This window comes from Lycorma delicatula, chromosome 3 (genome assembly GCF_047948215.1).
Source record: "Lycorma delicatula isolate Av1 chromosome 3, ASM4794821v1, whole genome shotgun sequence".
In the NCBI taxonomy this organism is placed as follows: domain Eukaryota; kingdom Metazoa; phylum Arthropoda; class Insecta; order Hemiptera; family Fulgoridae; genus Lycorma; species Lycorma delicatula.
Window position 1 is genome coordinate 106,990,749 of NC_134457.1, and position 15,472 is coordinate 107,006,220.

General features: G+C 29.2%; 1 protein-coding gene across 2 annotated transcripts in view; it reads left to right on the forward strand.

The window, feature by feature from the left end:
* Positions 1 to 15,472, forward strand: part of LOC142321868 (major facilitator superfamily domain-containing protein 12-like) — a 122,475-nt gene that overhangs the window by 9,343 nt on the left and 97,660 nt on the right. Inside the window, exon 1 of one of the 2 annotated variants that reach the window (XM_075360329.1) lies at positions 8,472 to 8,638. The exons of the other annotated variant lie outside the window; for it this stretch is intronic. The gene's annotated coding sequence lies outside the window, so the exon portion shown is untranslated. Of the gene's footprint in view, positions 1 to 8,471; positions 8,639 to 15,472 lie in introns of those variants that run through there. 2 annotated transcript variants of the gene reach the window in all.

Genomic DNA, 15,472 nt, shown 5'->3' on the forward strand with positions numbered 1-15,472 from the left:
AAATATTCTGGTGGAATTAGCACTGGTACGTCTGGACCATGAAGAACCAGGTGTAAAGCAGATGGCATATTTGGACAAATGATTCTTTATTCTTCAAATTGAAACCGTGAACACCATTTGAACAAAAGTAACAATAATTGGTGTGATTTTAGTGGTTCTCGCCACACTATTTGAACACTTCTTGCTTCATCCCTTGACCACCATCTAAGTCCTTCAACACATGTGTAGCAAACGTAGTGGGGTGCCCAAATTTTGTCTTGATCTCCTATTTTCACTCCGAAATATGTGAGGTACACTTGTCGAATGAAACTTGTTATATTTCTTTGTTACCTTTCCACCATTGACTTATCACAAATGTAACATAACGAATCTGCAGAATATTTGCAGCCTCTTAAAGCCATTTTGAAAAAGGAAAGTTTGCTTTATTGCCTAAAATATATTTTCCACCGATAAAAACACATTTGATCACAGAAGATGGAAAAAAACTATTTATGCATGCTGATGGTTGAAACAGCACTGATAGTAGTTATATGGTGCATGAGTGGCACAGATAGCTGCTAATAAACATGTTAAGTCTTGTCACAACTAGTGGCACAGATAGCTGCCAATAAACATGTTACATCTTATTAAGTATTGTCACAACCTGTCGCCCAAACTCTCCCACCATCTTGTTATTTTCAACCCAAACCTCCCCCCTGCATTCTCTTCAGACAACTCAATTTTTTAGCTATAAGAATGCATAGTATAACCCAAAAAGTTAATATATTATATTAATTTATTGTAAAAAAATAAAACTTTTATGGCTATTTTATGTTATCACATTCTCAATCATTCAACTTTTTACAAATTTTGAAATTTGCAATTTCAAAAATTCTGACATGATGGAAAAAATGAAGGTTTTTCGGATTCAGTTTTAAAAAATACATATGAGTCAAAATAAAAAGTTAAAAAACATTCCACAACCCAAATTTTGCAGACTTGTGTAATTAAAAATTCATTGTTCTCCTGTATGAACTTTGTACTGCTGATAATTGGAAATTTTGGAAGGTTCTGCCGTCTGCCTGGTGGATCATACCCTTGATGGTTTTCTCTGACCAGTTATATTGCAGAATGTTAACGACAAACCATATATAATCATCATGCCAGCACTAAGCCTTGATTGCAACAGTAAAATAATGTCTACATATTGAGTAAGGTTCAATCACCTTCTCCCAACTGTGGGTTATCCTTCTGCTTACTACTCACAGAACAAGAATTATTGTTCAACATGTTTTCTTGCTGTAAATTAACTACTGGCATATGTTCAGCATACTTGTCTGAGAAACAGTTGAAATAAGTATCCTTGCAGCAATTGGTTCTCTGTGTACAGCAAGAAATTTTTGTTTTTAGCAGACCTGTTCCAGGATCCTCTTTGGATCTTGAGGGACAGCTAACCCTACCACAGCAAACTCGCTCAACTCCAATTGGCTCATGAGACATGGCAGCTCCTTTTAGAGGAACCAACTCAGGACCAGTTTTTTGCAGCATCTAGACTGAGATTTGGTCAGATGGTGGTGTCAATATGCAGACTACAACTTTGACAGTTGACCAGAACAGATGCCTCATTCACTGGTTTGAAAATAGAACCTTTCATGAAAGCACTGCCTGAATCTAAACCTAAATCAGATACAGAGTACGGACTAACAGCTGCTAATAGCATCAGACACTTTGGTCCGATTTCCCAACTGCTTTAAAACTGACAATGCAGTCTCTCATATTTAAGACTCTGCGCAGATCAGGGCTTTACATTCTGCTTTCTATTGGTTGTATATTCTTTACTGCATTTTCAAGTACCCATCTCTGCATTCTTGCTTTTACACATTTTTATTCTAACCTTGGTTTTTCTAAGCTGGTAATAGATTAAGCAAAAATACTAAAATAATGGTGTCTAAATTTTATTTAAAAAATATAATACTAACTTTCATTAATACAAATTTTATTTTTACATAAAAAACAATTGTCTTTTTGTTAAATATGTTTTAATTTTAAATTTAAGACATAAATTTTCCACTATTTGAAAACCCCCAATATATTATATTTTACAAAAAGAAAACTTGTTCACTGAATTTAGTAACCATTTAAAATAATGAATGGCTCTTTTTCTGTTGTGTTGTTTATATATACAATTATATAAAAATTAAAATCAAGACACTTAATTTTTTTGAATTTGGTTTAAAATAACTTTGTTTAATTGCAATTAACAAATAAAACTTTGTAACAAATTTTTACATTTTGTAAAGTAAAAAATAAATTCTAGTGTTAGAAGTTGGCTCATTTAAAATTATATGTACAAGTATATGTCAGAATGATATATATCCTTTGCATTATGTCAATAATAATTGGAAGCTGAAGATATTAAAGGTAATGACAAAGGTAATAATTGGAAGCCATATAATATACAAATATTCTACCTGGAAATGAATTCTGTTTCAGGTGATTATACTAGAGCTAAAAATAAGAAAAATGTTTTATAAAAATAAATCCCAGAAATACTTTTTGAATTATGGTTGCTAAGAAATTTCACCCTGATTTTTGGTCCATAGATAATAATAAGCAGTACCTAAATTTTGTAAACATTAATTACAGTTAAAAAATTAAGTTATTTTATTTAGCTTGAAAATGTTTAAAAAATGGTTTCCAAAATTGTACTTCCAACATTTTTAACCTAAAGGTTTAGTTAATTCTTTACTAGCTTGAATATTGATAATCTGAATTTTTTGTTTGAGTATTATTTAGAATTGCAAAACTTTCTGCCATATTTTTCTTTTAATTAAAATAAAATTTCTCAGATTAAATTTGCTTTTTATTACTTTAATTACATGAGTTTTCTCAGGATTAAATTCTCTACAAATATGATTAAAAGTTTTACTTTTTTGGCAATTTAATGTAGGTTTTATTTTATGCCAAACCTAAAAATTTTAATTTTGAATTTTAAGTTTTAGCATGATTTTTTTTCAAAAAAAATATTCTATTGAGTTGTAGGAATCTTTATTCAAAATAATTTTTAGATCAAATAACACACAAATAAACTAATTTTTTACCTTTATTAATATCCAAAACATTTTAATTCTACATTACATTATACACTTAGGAAAATCAGGTGAAGTTTTTTTGTAGCCATAACTTGAAACAAAAATTTTCAGGAGCTTGTTAATAAAAATTCTAGAATCTTCTCCCAAAATAGTGTTCCTTACTTGTGGAATATCTTATTAATTTATTTAGTATAGAACTGAACTGTAAGTAATATTGTAGGAGGAGGATCTTTTAAGTGTTTTTATAATATATATTTAAAAAGTAGTACATGTAATTAGTTCATTGAAAATTTGTGTAGAATGCCTTTAAAGGCACGCACTAAAACATGATTGAAAAGGTAGATAATCATATAAGACATAACCATACAGTATTGTATTATTCAAGTTACTGTTAGCAATTAAGATTGTTTAAAAGATTTTTTTTAAAATAGAAGTTTATTTACTTTATTCAATTAAGTCAATATAATTACATTAATAGATATAATTGGCTTAATTTAGCTAATGAATTTGTAGTTACAAATTAGTATTCTTACTACAATTATAAGTATTAATAAGAAGTCAAAGATCAGAAAATTATCTGAAGTTTATCAATTTTGTTGGTTTTAAATTATACCGTTACTGTTAAAAGAAATGAGGCAATAATAGTGCTGTATTAATTTAGACTGTGTTGTACTAATTAATTATTCATGAATTAAATATGTCTAAGGGTCAATTTTGATATGTGTGTGAGTGTGTTTGGGTATTTATTTGAATTTATTTATTCAAGATGATTACATTGCTGATGATTATTTCTAGTCATTATGATAAAATGTAATTTAATTGGATTCTGGTTCACAGTTGACATTATTTTGAAAGCTAAATTGAAAGAAGCTAAATAATACATTTCTTCATCACACGTTTTAATTAATGCATTCCTTCTTACAGCATTTTAAGTAAGTGCATCTTTCTAAGAGTTTTTGTGTTTTTTATGGCATATTTTTGGCATTTCATATGTAGTAAACAGAAGATACTTAGACTTTTAGTAAGAACTTAAATTTTCTGAAAATGCTGTATGAAGGAATGCATTGTTTATATAGTGTGATGAAGAAATGTATTATTTAGTTTTCTTTGATATAAAGTATATCCTCTTTTTATAATTCTGTTTTTTGTTCCTAATTGGTATTGTCAAATGAAATTACGTAACTAAAATTAATGTGAAAATAACGTATTAGATTGCAAACTATTAATTGTAAATAAAATTTATTAAAAATCAAAAGTATTTTCATTTTTTAACAAAACTTTTCATCTGTAGATTTTACTTATAATTTTCCAGCTCCAGTGTCCTTTTTATCTGCACTAAAAAGGTCACTGGTGTTCTAGATGGATAAAAATTTAAGAAATAGATAAAATGATGCAAATGATAGTTTTCGTGAGAATTTAAATTATGTAATAAATAAGATTCTACCAAATAATTAATACAGATTGTGTCCTAGCATTTAGTTGCAAGAAAAATTTGTCCCATAATAATTATTGTGAAATAAGGAAAGTGTCTGATGATAAAGATGACCTCATCACTGTAATCTCTGAAAAAATAATGCTTCATGATCAGTGAATTAATGTTCAGATGAAGATCATTCTAGATGATTGTATTGTTACTGAAAAAAGATGCAGAAATTTAAAGGTTATGTAATGTATACATAACACATATAGTGTACTTCAACACATGTAGTGTAAATTTTCTCAAATACAAAATTGTTGATGAATATTTGAAACAAAAGATATATAACAGATGGATTTCTCTACTGCTATCCGAAGTAGACAAGAAATAAATGAGTAGGATATCAATGTTGATATTCCACGATCAGTTTTGAGCAACATAACAATGAGCTTTTTAAACTTATTGTTACCAGTGATGAAACATGGTTTTCTCATAAAACTACAGACATAAATGCCAACAAATGGATTTCCATGTGTTTTTTTTTTTTATAAACCCCTTCAAAACTAAAGAAAATCAAAGAAGTATGAACACATAGAAAGCAATAGTGAATATTTTTTGGGACCTGAAAAGCGCTTCTACCTGCATTTTAAATAAAATAATAAATTAATAGCCTTACTGAATTACAGTTCACTGGCTCTGCTATGCAGTACAAAACAAAGTAGCTTGTTAAAATAAAACATTGTTGTTTTATTTCACAATAACGCTTGCCAGCATTTTTCTGTAATAACTCAATTGTTGCTTCAAAAACTTAGATGGAAAGTATTTGAGCACCTATCTTTCAGCTCTACCTGGCCCCCCAGTGATTTTCATTCATTTTCTTATTTAATGAATTTTTAGATTGCCATTAGAAAGTTATATGATAAGGTCAAAAGAAACTATCATGGATTAACTGACTAAACTTGTGGCATATTTATATAGTGATGGAATAGAAAAACTAGTGGTATGATGAGATTTTGGTTAATTTAACACTATGACATAAATGAGGGGGTTTTTTACCCCTTAGTGGTACAGCCCATTTGGACTGTGACTTCTTAAGGTTTCACGTTATAAATTTTATTACTACCAAAGTATTCTTTCCTTCATAAAAACCTGTATAAAATTTCTTTATAAGGGGGAGTTCATTCTGACTTCTGTCAATTAATAGATTAGTATCTTGCAGCAGTTGAACAGCACCTCCATCTTTTCATGCTTTTTATAATATGAAGGTGTGTTGTACCACAGTGTTGACAATTTCACTAAAGTTTCTATGTTAAAGACTTTAACATTTTCATTTGTTCTATCAAATGGAGGTTAAAAATGTGTGGGAGAAAGGGATTCTAGGTAATAATTATTTACTTCTCTTTCAGTGTATGCAACTATTGATGATGTTTTTTTATCTTGTATATTATATACACATAATATTTTATATTGTATATTTTTTATCTTCTATATTGTATTATATAGCATTGGTTAACCATGGTAATTTTAAGAATTATTAAAATAATTAAAGAAGTATAGAGATATTTTTCATAGGTTGTGAAAGTTTAAAAAATTGAATAAATAAAATTCACAGTATAAAATAACAAAAATTGCTCTTTTCAATAATCTACTCTCATATTTTGATGAATTAAAACATTTCTGTATTTCTATTTGGATAAGTTGAACTTTTTTAATAGTAGATTTTTATTAAGAGTTAAACTAAGAATCCTTTATCTCATTGAAAAAAGAAGGTCTCAAGATAAGACAAGACATGTTGTAAATATTTTATTATCCTGCTAATGTAAATGGTAGTTTGCATTGAATTTAAAACTGAAATTCACATTGAATGTGTTAAACTTTCTTTTGGAATCATAATAAGGTCATATTAATAGAATTAACTTCTTATTGCCATATAGTGCCATTAAAATCTATATATGTGATTGAACTGTTGAAGAATCCATAGTACAGTTACTTTTTATTAGATTTGAATGCAAATTTTACTTATACTTTTACAATTCCAGTTGTTTGGGGCTCAATTAAAGTGTTGATTAATTCATATTTGAAATCGTTAACATTTCTAGTTTTATATGAGTGTAAAATTTGTTTTACACACATCATCTTTATCTTAGCTTAAGTAATCTTTAAAATACCGTCTTGGTCCTTTCCTAAAATAAAATCAAATACTTTACATAGTTTCATAAATCTGACATTCAGTATTTCTTTTGGAATCATAATAAGGTCATATTAATAGAATTAACTTCTTATTGCCATATAGTGCCATTAAAATCTATATATGTGATTGAACTGTTGAAGAATCCATAGTACAGTTACTTTTTATTAGATTTGAATGCAAATTTTACTTATACTTTTACAATTCCAGTTGTTTGGGGCTCAATTAAAGTGTTGATTAATTCATATTTGAAATCGTTAACATTTCTAGTTTTATATGAGTGTAAAATTTTTTTTACACACATCATCTTTATCTTAGCTTAAGTAATCTTTAAAATACCGTCTTGGTCCTTTCCTAAAATAAAATCAAATACTTTACATAGTTTCATAAATCTGACATTCAGTAACTCAACATCAGTTGATAGTTAGAAGCCACAGATGGTCAGCCTTGGCCTATAAAATCTAGTTTTCCCTCATCAGATTGTATTGATGGAAAGGTTACCTTTAGTGATGGTTTTTGAGGTGGAATGTACTGTACTGCCAGCATTTTTATAAAATTATGGATTTATTCTCAAAATAGACTTACTAAATTAATGTTTGTAAGATATTATAATTTTTTTTTATGATTAGGCCTCTCTTTAATTTTTATTTTATTTCACACATTATTTGTAAATTCAGTTTTTGTTATTGGATATAATATTGACTTTTTTAAAAATTATTTATAAAACATATTCTATATAATATTTTCCTTTTATATACATTTTTGTAGAATGCATGTTATCTATTTTGCTTGCTCCCTTTATTCATATAATAAGAATCTTTTTGTAAAATTAACATTCTCAGTAATCTACCTCATCCAAGGTTATATTAAAAAATTCTTTTAATTTTATAATTCAAAATTGTATTAAAAAACTTCATTAAAAAAGTTTTGTTATTTTAATTTCTATTAAGTATATAATGTAAAAGAAAATATTGAAAACTGAGTTTAAAGAAACTCCATCTCAAAGTGAGGTAATTTTTAATTTAAAAACTACTTATATATAATATATATTTAAAACTACTTTGGGGATTTAACACTGCATATTTAATTATGGATATTTGTGTACTTAACCTGGTCATGGTTCAAGGCTTCCTTATTTCTGATTTTTTGTGTTGAAATATTTTTACTTAACATAGAATCTGGTACAAATATCAATTATTTGAATTTTTTTATAAAATGGTTGTTAATTTTAACATTTAAAAGTATTGTAATGTTTGAATTAAATTCTGATGTTTCAGGATTCCTTTAAGTGTTATCATAGTACAGTTCACTTTCCATGTAATTTGTTTTTAGTACCTAATGATTGCTGTTATTTTAAATCAGATTAAAGTTAATAAAGAGCAATAACCAATACCAGCATTTAATGTTCAATTAATTATTGTAACTAAAAAGAAGATAATGATTTTTTTTATAAGATTAATTAAGTAAACATGTATATATATATATATACACACATATACAATAGAACTGTTTAGTAATAATTTTATTCATTTATTATAACACCCATTTATATATATTAGATGATAATTTTATCATTAAAAAAGGATTTCTGTATGTATAAGTATTAACCAGCACGTGATTAATAAATATCGTTAAAATATATTTTAATAACTTTTTCCAAAGTCACTGTCACTATCAAATAATTATTTTGACCTTACACATTTGTGTTTTTTTTTTTATATGTTGCGTAACTTTCTTTTAATTTTTTAATTAAGTAAACTCATTTATATATTCTTAAATGTATATACAACTTGATATAAACAGTAATCTTGCTTGGTTGTTGCATCTTGCAGTGATTTAGTATGTGTTAGTGATTTAAAGCTACCTCTTTTGTTTCTTTTAATCATTCTTTTCTTCTCTTTCGTTGGCCTCAGCGCATAGACATTAGAAGTTTTTACTGCTCTTACATATTCAGAATTATATGTAAGTATCAGATTGATAAGTAATTTTAATAATATTTTTTAAGCTAAAAATTAGAAAAACTGATTTGAACAAAATCTAGGGTAATGTTATTATTATTACCAAAGGTGAAGTGTAATTATGTGTGAATACGTCCTTATTTTTAACTGCTAGTATAGGAAGTATATATATATTAAAAAATTATTGTGATGATGATATAGATGAGTTTTTAAACATCTCAAATGTTTGGGTTGTCAGAGCTAAAGTTTCCTAAAAAGAAAGAAAACAAATTTTTCTTGAAAATATCTGGGGTGATTTTTATTAGTAATTACCAGTTTCAAAATAATATTTTCCTGTAATCTGGGTTTACATTTAGGAAATCTTTTTGAGTCCTGTCCCCTTTTTTAAAAATAAGATAATTACTTTAATTACTTTAGATAAGATAATAGTTAGATAAGATACTTTAGATAAGATAATTACTTGTTCCCAGTAGTAGACTTTTGTTTTCCTATAACACAAGTGTTTTGAAAATTATTGTAGCACAGTATTTTCATGAACATGTGTATCACTTGCATACCAGACTGTATTATTTCTTGCATTCTGCTTCATTTTTTTGTTATGTAAATATTGTTAGTGTGAAAATACTAAGTAGTGTATAGAAGTAGCAGTATTCTCTAGGAGATGTGTGACTGAAATAGATAAACTGTTTAACTTGGTAAGCTGTTTCGATTGCTATTTTCTTTAGAAATGAATTAGTTTGCTTTTCACTTTCTTTAAAAACAAACAAATTATACTGTGGCATATAAACATCCCAAACCCAGAAAAATGGTGCCAGTACTCACTCTTACAAATGGCATTAATCTGTTCACCACAGGAATTGGTTTTGTAATTATCATTACCAATGAGAAAGCAAATCTAATTAGTGTTGCTTATATCTCGGTTGCTTTATATAGATCAAAACCATAAGAAAGAATGGAACATATTATACAAAGCAATTAATTACTTATATTCCTTTATTAAGAACATTATTAATTACTTATCTGAAATATTTTCTAGTTTTTATTTTTTTCTTGTTTCATAATCATTTTATTAATTGAATTATTAGAGAAATGGATGTTTTATACCCTTTTTAAAATCCCAGTGGAGATATCGTTTTAAAATCCCTTACTTCTATCTGTATAACTTTATTCCACAGAAGTACCCATATTTAGTAACATGTACTTGTTCCTCACCAGTCTCTGTTAAATTTTAATAACAATAATCCAATAATGCTACAAATACGTTCATTAAATGAACAATGGACACTGCTACATACCATGGCCTGTATCAAGAAAGCTGCACTAGATATCTGGAAACTTCTAAGATATGCAAATCAGACAGTCATCTATATAATTATATACTGTTCCTTGCAAACTGTTTTTAAATAGATTTATATCTGCTTATTCTTTCTCAATGTCTGAAGCAATTTTAATATTTTTTTGTAGGAACTTATTTATGATTTCTTTCTTTTTTTGATCTTCAGGAAAAATAACCTCAGTTTTTTACTTCCTTGTACCAAGTAAAGGAAGTATTGTAATCGCGAAAAATCTTGGTTTTCACATTTCAATGGAGAAATCCATTTTGACTAGTTTCGACATGACATCTGTACGTATGTATCTCACATAACTCAAAAACAATTAGCCATAGAATGTTGAAATTTTGTATTTAGGACTGTTGAAACATCTAGTTGTGCATCTCCCCTTTTGATTGCAATCGACTGGGCAAAAATATTATACAGTTAGACCTCAAAATAAAGCAGTGTTTCAATTTTGAAACATTTGGATTTTGGACTTTTTCTTAACTGTAGTAGTAACCCCTTGTTGAAAGGTTTTCAGCACTATAACACAACTGGTACTTATTTTCATTGGTTCCAGAGTTACAGCCAAATAAATTTAATTAATGAAATATTTGGATCTTACAAGAGAAAGGCACATTGGTTTTAATCTGACTTCATATACATATATTTTTTTAACTTTTTTTTAATTTAAATATATTGATTTATTAATAATTATTAACAGATTATTAAAAAAATTAACAGTAAATTTTTTTTTTTTTTTTTGTCTTCAGTCATTTGACTGGTTTGATGCAGCTCTCCAAGATTCCCTATCTAGTGCTAGTCGTTTCATTTCAGTATACCCTCTACATCCTACATCCCCAACAATTTGTTTTACATACTCCAAACGTGGCCTGCCTACACAATTTTTCCCTTCTACCTGTCCTTCCAATATTAAAGCGACTATTCCAGGATGCCTTAGTATGTGGCCTATAAGTCTGTCTCTTCTTTTAACTATATTTTTCCAAATGCTTCTTTCTTCATCTATTTGCCGCAATACCTCTTCATTTGTCACTTTATCCACCCATCTGATTTTTAACATTCTCCTATAGCACCACATTTCAAAAGCTTCTAATCTTTTCTTCTCAGATACTCCGATTGTCCAAGTTTCACTTCCATATAAAGCGACACTCCAAACATACACTTTCAAAAATCTTTTCCTGACATTTAAATTAATTTTTGATGTAAACAAATTATATTTCTTACTGAAGGCTCGTTTAGCTTGTGCTATTCGGCATTTTATATCGCTCCTACTTCGTCCATCTTTAGTAATTTTACTTCCCAAATAACAAAATTCTTCTACCTCCATAATCTTTTCCCCTCCTATTTTCACATTCAGCGGTCCATCTTTGTTATTTCTACTACATTTCATTACTTTTGTTTTGTTCTTGTTTATTTTCATGCGATAGTTCTTGCGTAGGACTTCATCTATGCCGTTCATTGTTTCTTCTAAATCCTTTTTACTCTCGGCTAGAATTACTATATCATCAGCAAATCGTAGCATCTTTATCTTTTCACCTTGTACTGTTACTCCGAATCTAAATTGTTCTTTAACATCATTAACTGCTAGTTCCATGTAAAGATTAAAAAGTAACGGAGATAGGGAACATCCTTGTCGGACTCCCTTTCTTATTAGGGCTTCTTTCTTATGTTCTTCAATTGTTATTGTTGCTGTTTGGTTCCTGTACATGTTAGCAATTGTTCTTCTATCTCTGTATTTGAACCCTAATTTTTTTAAAATGCTGAACATTTTATTCCAGTCTACGTTATCGAAAGCCTTTTCTAGGTCTATAAACGCCAAGTATGTTGGTTTGTTTTTCTTTAATCTACCTTCTACTATTAATCTGAGGCCTAAAATTGCTTCCCTTGTCCCTATACTTTTCCTGAAACCAAATTGGTCTTCTCCTAACACTTCTTCCACTCTCCTCTCAATTCTTCTGTATAAAATTCTAGTTAAGATTTTTGATGCATGACTAGTTAAACTAATTGTTCTGTATTCTTCACATTTATCTGCCCCTGCTTTCTTTGGTATCATAACTATAACACTTTTTTTGAAGTCTGATGGAAATTCCCCATTTTCATAAATATTACACACCAGTTTGTATAATCTATCAATCGCTTCCTCACCTGCACTGCGCAGTAATTCTACAGGTATTCCGTCTATTCCAGGAGCCTTTCTGCCATTTAAATCTTTTAATGCTCTCTTAAATTCAGATCTCAGTATTGTTTCTCCCATTTCATCCTCCTCAACTTCCTCTTCTTCCTCTATAACACCATTTTCTAAATCATTTCCTCCGTATAACTCTTCAATATATTCCACCCATCTATCGACTTTACCTTTCGTATTATATATTGGTGTACCATCTTTGTTTAACACATTATTAGATTTTAATTTATGTACCCCAAAATTTTCCTTAACTTTCCTGTATGCTCCGTCTATTTTACCAATGTTCATTTCTCTTTCCACTTCTGAACACTTTTCTTTAATCCACTCTTCTTTCACCAGTTTGCACTTCCTGTTTATAGCATTACTTAGTTTCCGATGGTTCCTTTTACTTTCTTCATCACTAGCATTCTTATATTTTCTACGTTCATCCATCAGCTGCAATATATCGTCTGAAACCCAAGGTTTTCTACCGGTTCTCTTTATTCCGCCTAAGTTTGCTTCTGCTGATTTAAGAATTTCCTTTTTAACATTCTCCCATTCTTCTTTTACATTTTCTACCTTATCTTTTTTACTCAGACCTCTTGCGATGTCCTCCTCAAAAATCTTCTTTACCTCCTCTTCCTCAAGCTTCTCTAAATTCCACCGATTCATCTGACACCTTTTCTTCAGGTTTTTAAACCCCAATCTACATTTCATTATCACCAAATTATGGTCGCTATCAATGTCTGCTCCAGGGTAAGTTTTGCAGTCAACGAGTTGATTTCTAAATCTTTGCTTAACCATGATATAATCTATCTGATATCTTCCAGTATCGCCTGGCTTTTTCCAAGTGTATATTCTTCTATTATGATTTTTAAATTGGGTGTTGGCAATTACTAAATTATACTTCGTGCAAAATTCTATAAGTCGGTCCCCTCTTTCATTCCTTTTGCCCAGCCCGTATTCACCCACTATATTTCCTTCCTTGCCTTTTCCAATGCTTGCATTCCAATCTCCAACTATTATTAAATTTTCATCTCCTTTTACGTGTTTAATTGCTTCATCAATCTCTTCGTATACACACTCTACCTCATCATCATCATGGGCGCTTGTAGGCATATAGACGTTAACAATCGTTGTCGGTTTAGGTTTTGATTTTATCCTTATTACAATGATTCTATCGCTATGCGTTTTGAAATACTCCACTCTCCTCCCTATCTTCTTGTTCATCACGAAACCTACTCCTGCCTGCCCATTATTTGACGCTGAGTTAATTACTCTAAAATCACCTGACCAAAAGTCGCCTTCCTCTTCCCACCGAACCTCACTAATTCCTACTATATCCACATTTGTCCTACCCATTTCCCTTTTTAAATTTTCTAGCCTACCAACCTTTTTCAAGCTTCTAACATTCCACGCTCCGACTCGTAGAATGTTATTTTTTAATTTTCTGGTGACCCCTTCCTTAGTAGTCCCCACCCGGAGATCCGAACGGGGGACTATTTTACCTCCGGAATATTTTACCAAGGAAGGCGCCTCCATTATTGCTATGTGAAAATGCAGAGAGCCACATTTTCTTGAAAAAAAGCAGCTGTAGTTTTCCATTGCTTTCAGCTGCGCAGTACTCAGAGGACTGAGTGATGTTGATACGGCCGTTTAAGTCGTCCTGACTCACGCCCCTAACAACTACTGAAAGAGCTGCTGCCCTCTTTCAGGAATCATTCCTTAGTCTGGCTCTCAACAGATACCTCTCCGATATGGTTGCACCTTCGGTCCAGCTACTCTGTATCCCTGAGCACTCAAGCCCCCTCACCAACGGCAAGGTCTCATGATTCATAGAGGAGGTAACAGTAAATAATAATTTAATAATAATACAAAATGTTAGTGAAATAAAATTTTATGACTTCGTTTTAATTCAGAAAATGTTACAATCAGAGGTTAATTATTAATAAATCAATATATTTAAATTAAAAAAAAAAGTTAAAAATATATTTGTATATGAAGTCGGATTTGAACCGATGTGTGCATGGTTACGAATTCGACATGTTCTAACTTACACCACATATCTACTTGAGCGACATGTAACAAAAAATATATAAACTAATATAAAATGCTAAGGAAATTTTTAGGGCCATTTTAATTAAAAAAGAATGTTAATAAAAACTAATATTTTAGCAATTGTAACTGTTCACTTTATTAAAGAATTGGAGTATCATATCTCACTTTCAAATGAAATAAGTTTAAATGAAGTGCAGCAAAAAATGTGTATATGTAATTTAATAGGCTTACAAGGTAGTCGTGTGGTGTCCACATCAGATTTTTTTTATAATTTCTATTTAAAAGGTCGACTAAAGTAATTGATGTGATTCCACTTTTTTGAAAAATTTTTTCTATAAATAATTTCTTCCCTTTTGTATAGTGATTACTGAAAAAAGTATTCTTCATGTTAGCCTGCTGCTTACTCGAGAGATAATAAATCTTATTTAAAGTGCACAGCATCAATTTTATAAATTTAAGCCAGATTTTTTTTATGAAATTTGAAATAAATTTTACATAGATTTTTGCAAATAAGGTAACATTGTTATAATTCTGGTGAAGAGTTTGTTTTCGTGTTAGGCATTTATTTACAGAGCATAGTTGTATTATAACTGATGAATTTAAAATGAAATTTAAACTAATTGAATAAATTGTCAGTTGGTATTAACATTTTATCTTTCTTTACATTATATGGCTATTTAGAACTATATGTGAAAATCGGTTTGCCAGACAAGTAATAATTTTTTTTATCTGTACTTTATCTCTGATTATGGAAACTGCTAGGAAAACTATCAAGAATTTAAAGAAATTATAATTTCTTTTTTTTATTAAAAAGTCATATGAACATCTCTTTAATCAAATTTTATCTCATCTTCTTTTAAAGCAAGGTACTTATGTTTTTTTTATTTTTGCAATTTTGAGTTATATTTCAATAACAGCAAATTCTCTTTCATTCTGAATGGTATTTGTTAAATTGGTGCTTACATTTGATGAAGTACATGGTTTTTTAATTGCTTATTGTCACCAGGATTGATTTACTTCAGGTTTGGTAATTAGGTATTAAAAGTTTTAAAAAGGAACAGTATAAAATGTGAAGCAGAAGGGAAGGAAATGATTAGTAAAAGTATAGTCCCCTATTTAACTTCATATTTTCATGACTATTCAAATAGCTACTATTACTATTATCATACTATTAATATTATTATTACTTATACTGTTAATGCCCCATTAAACTGCTACTGTAAATGACTATTATTTCTGTGTAGATCAAGCTCTTGCAAAAGAGAAGTTTCACTATTCCAGT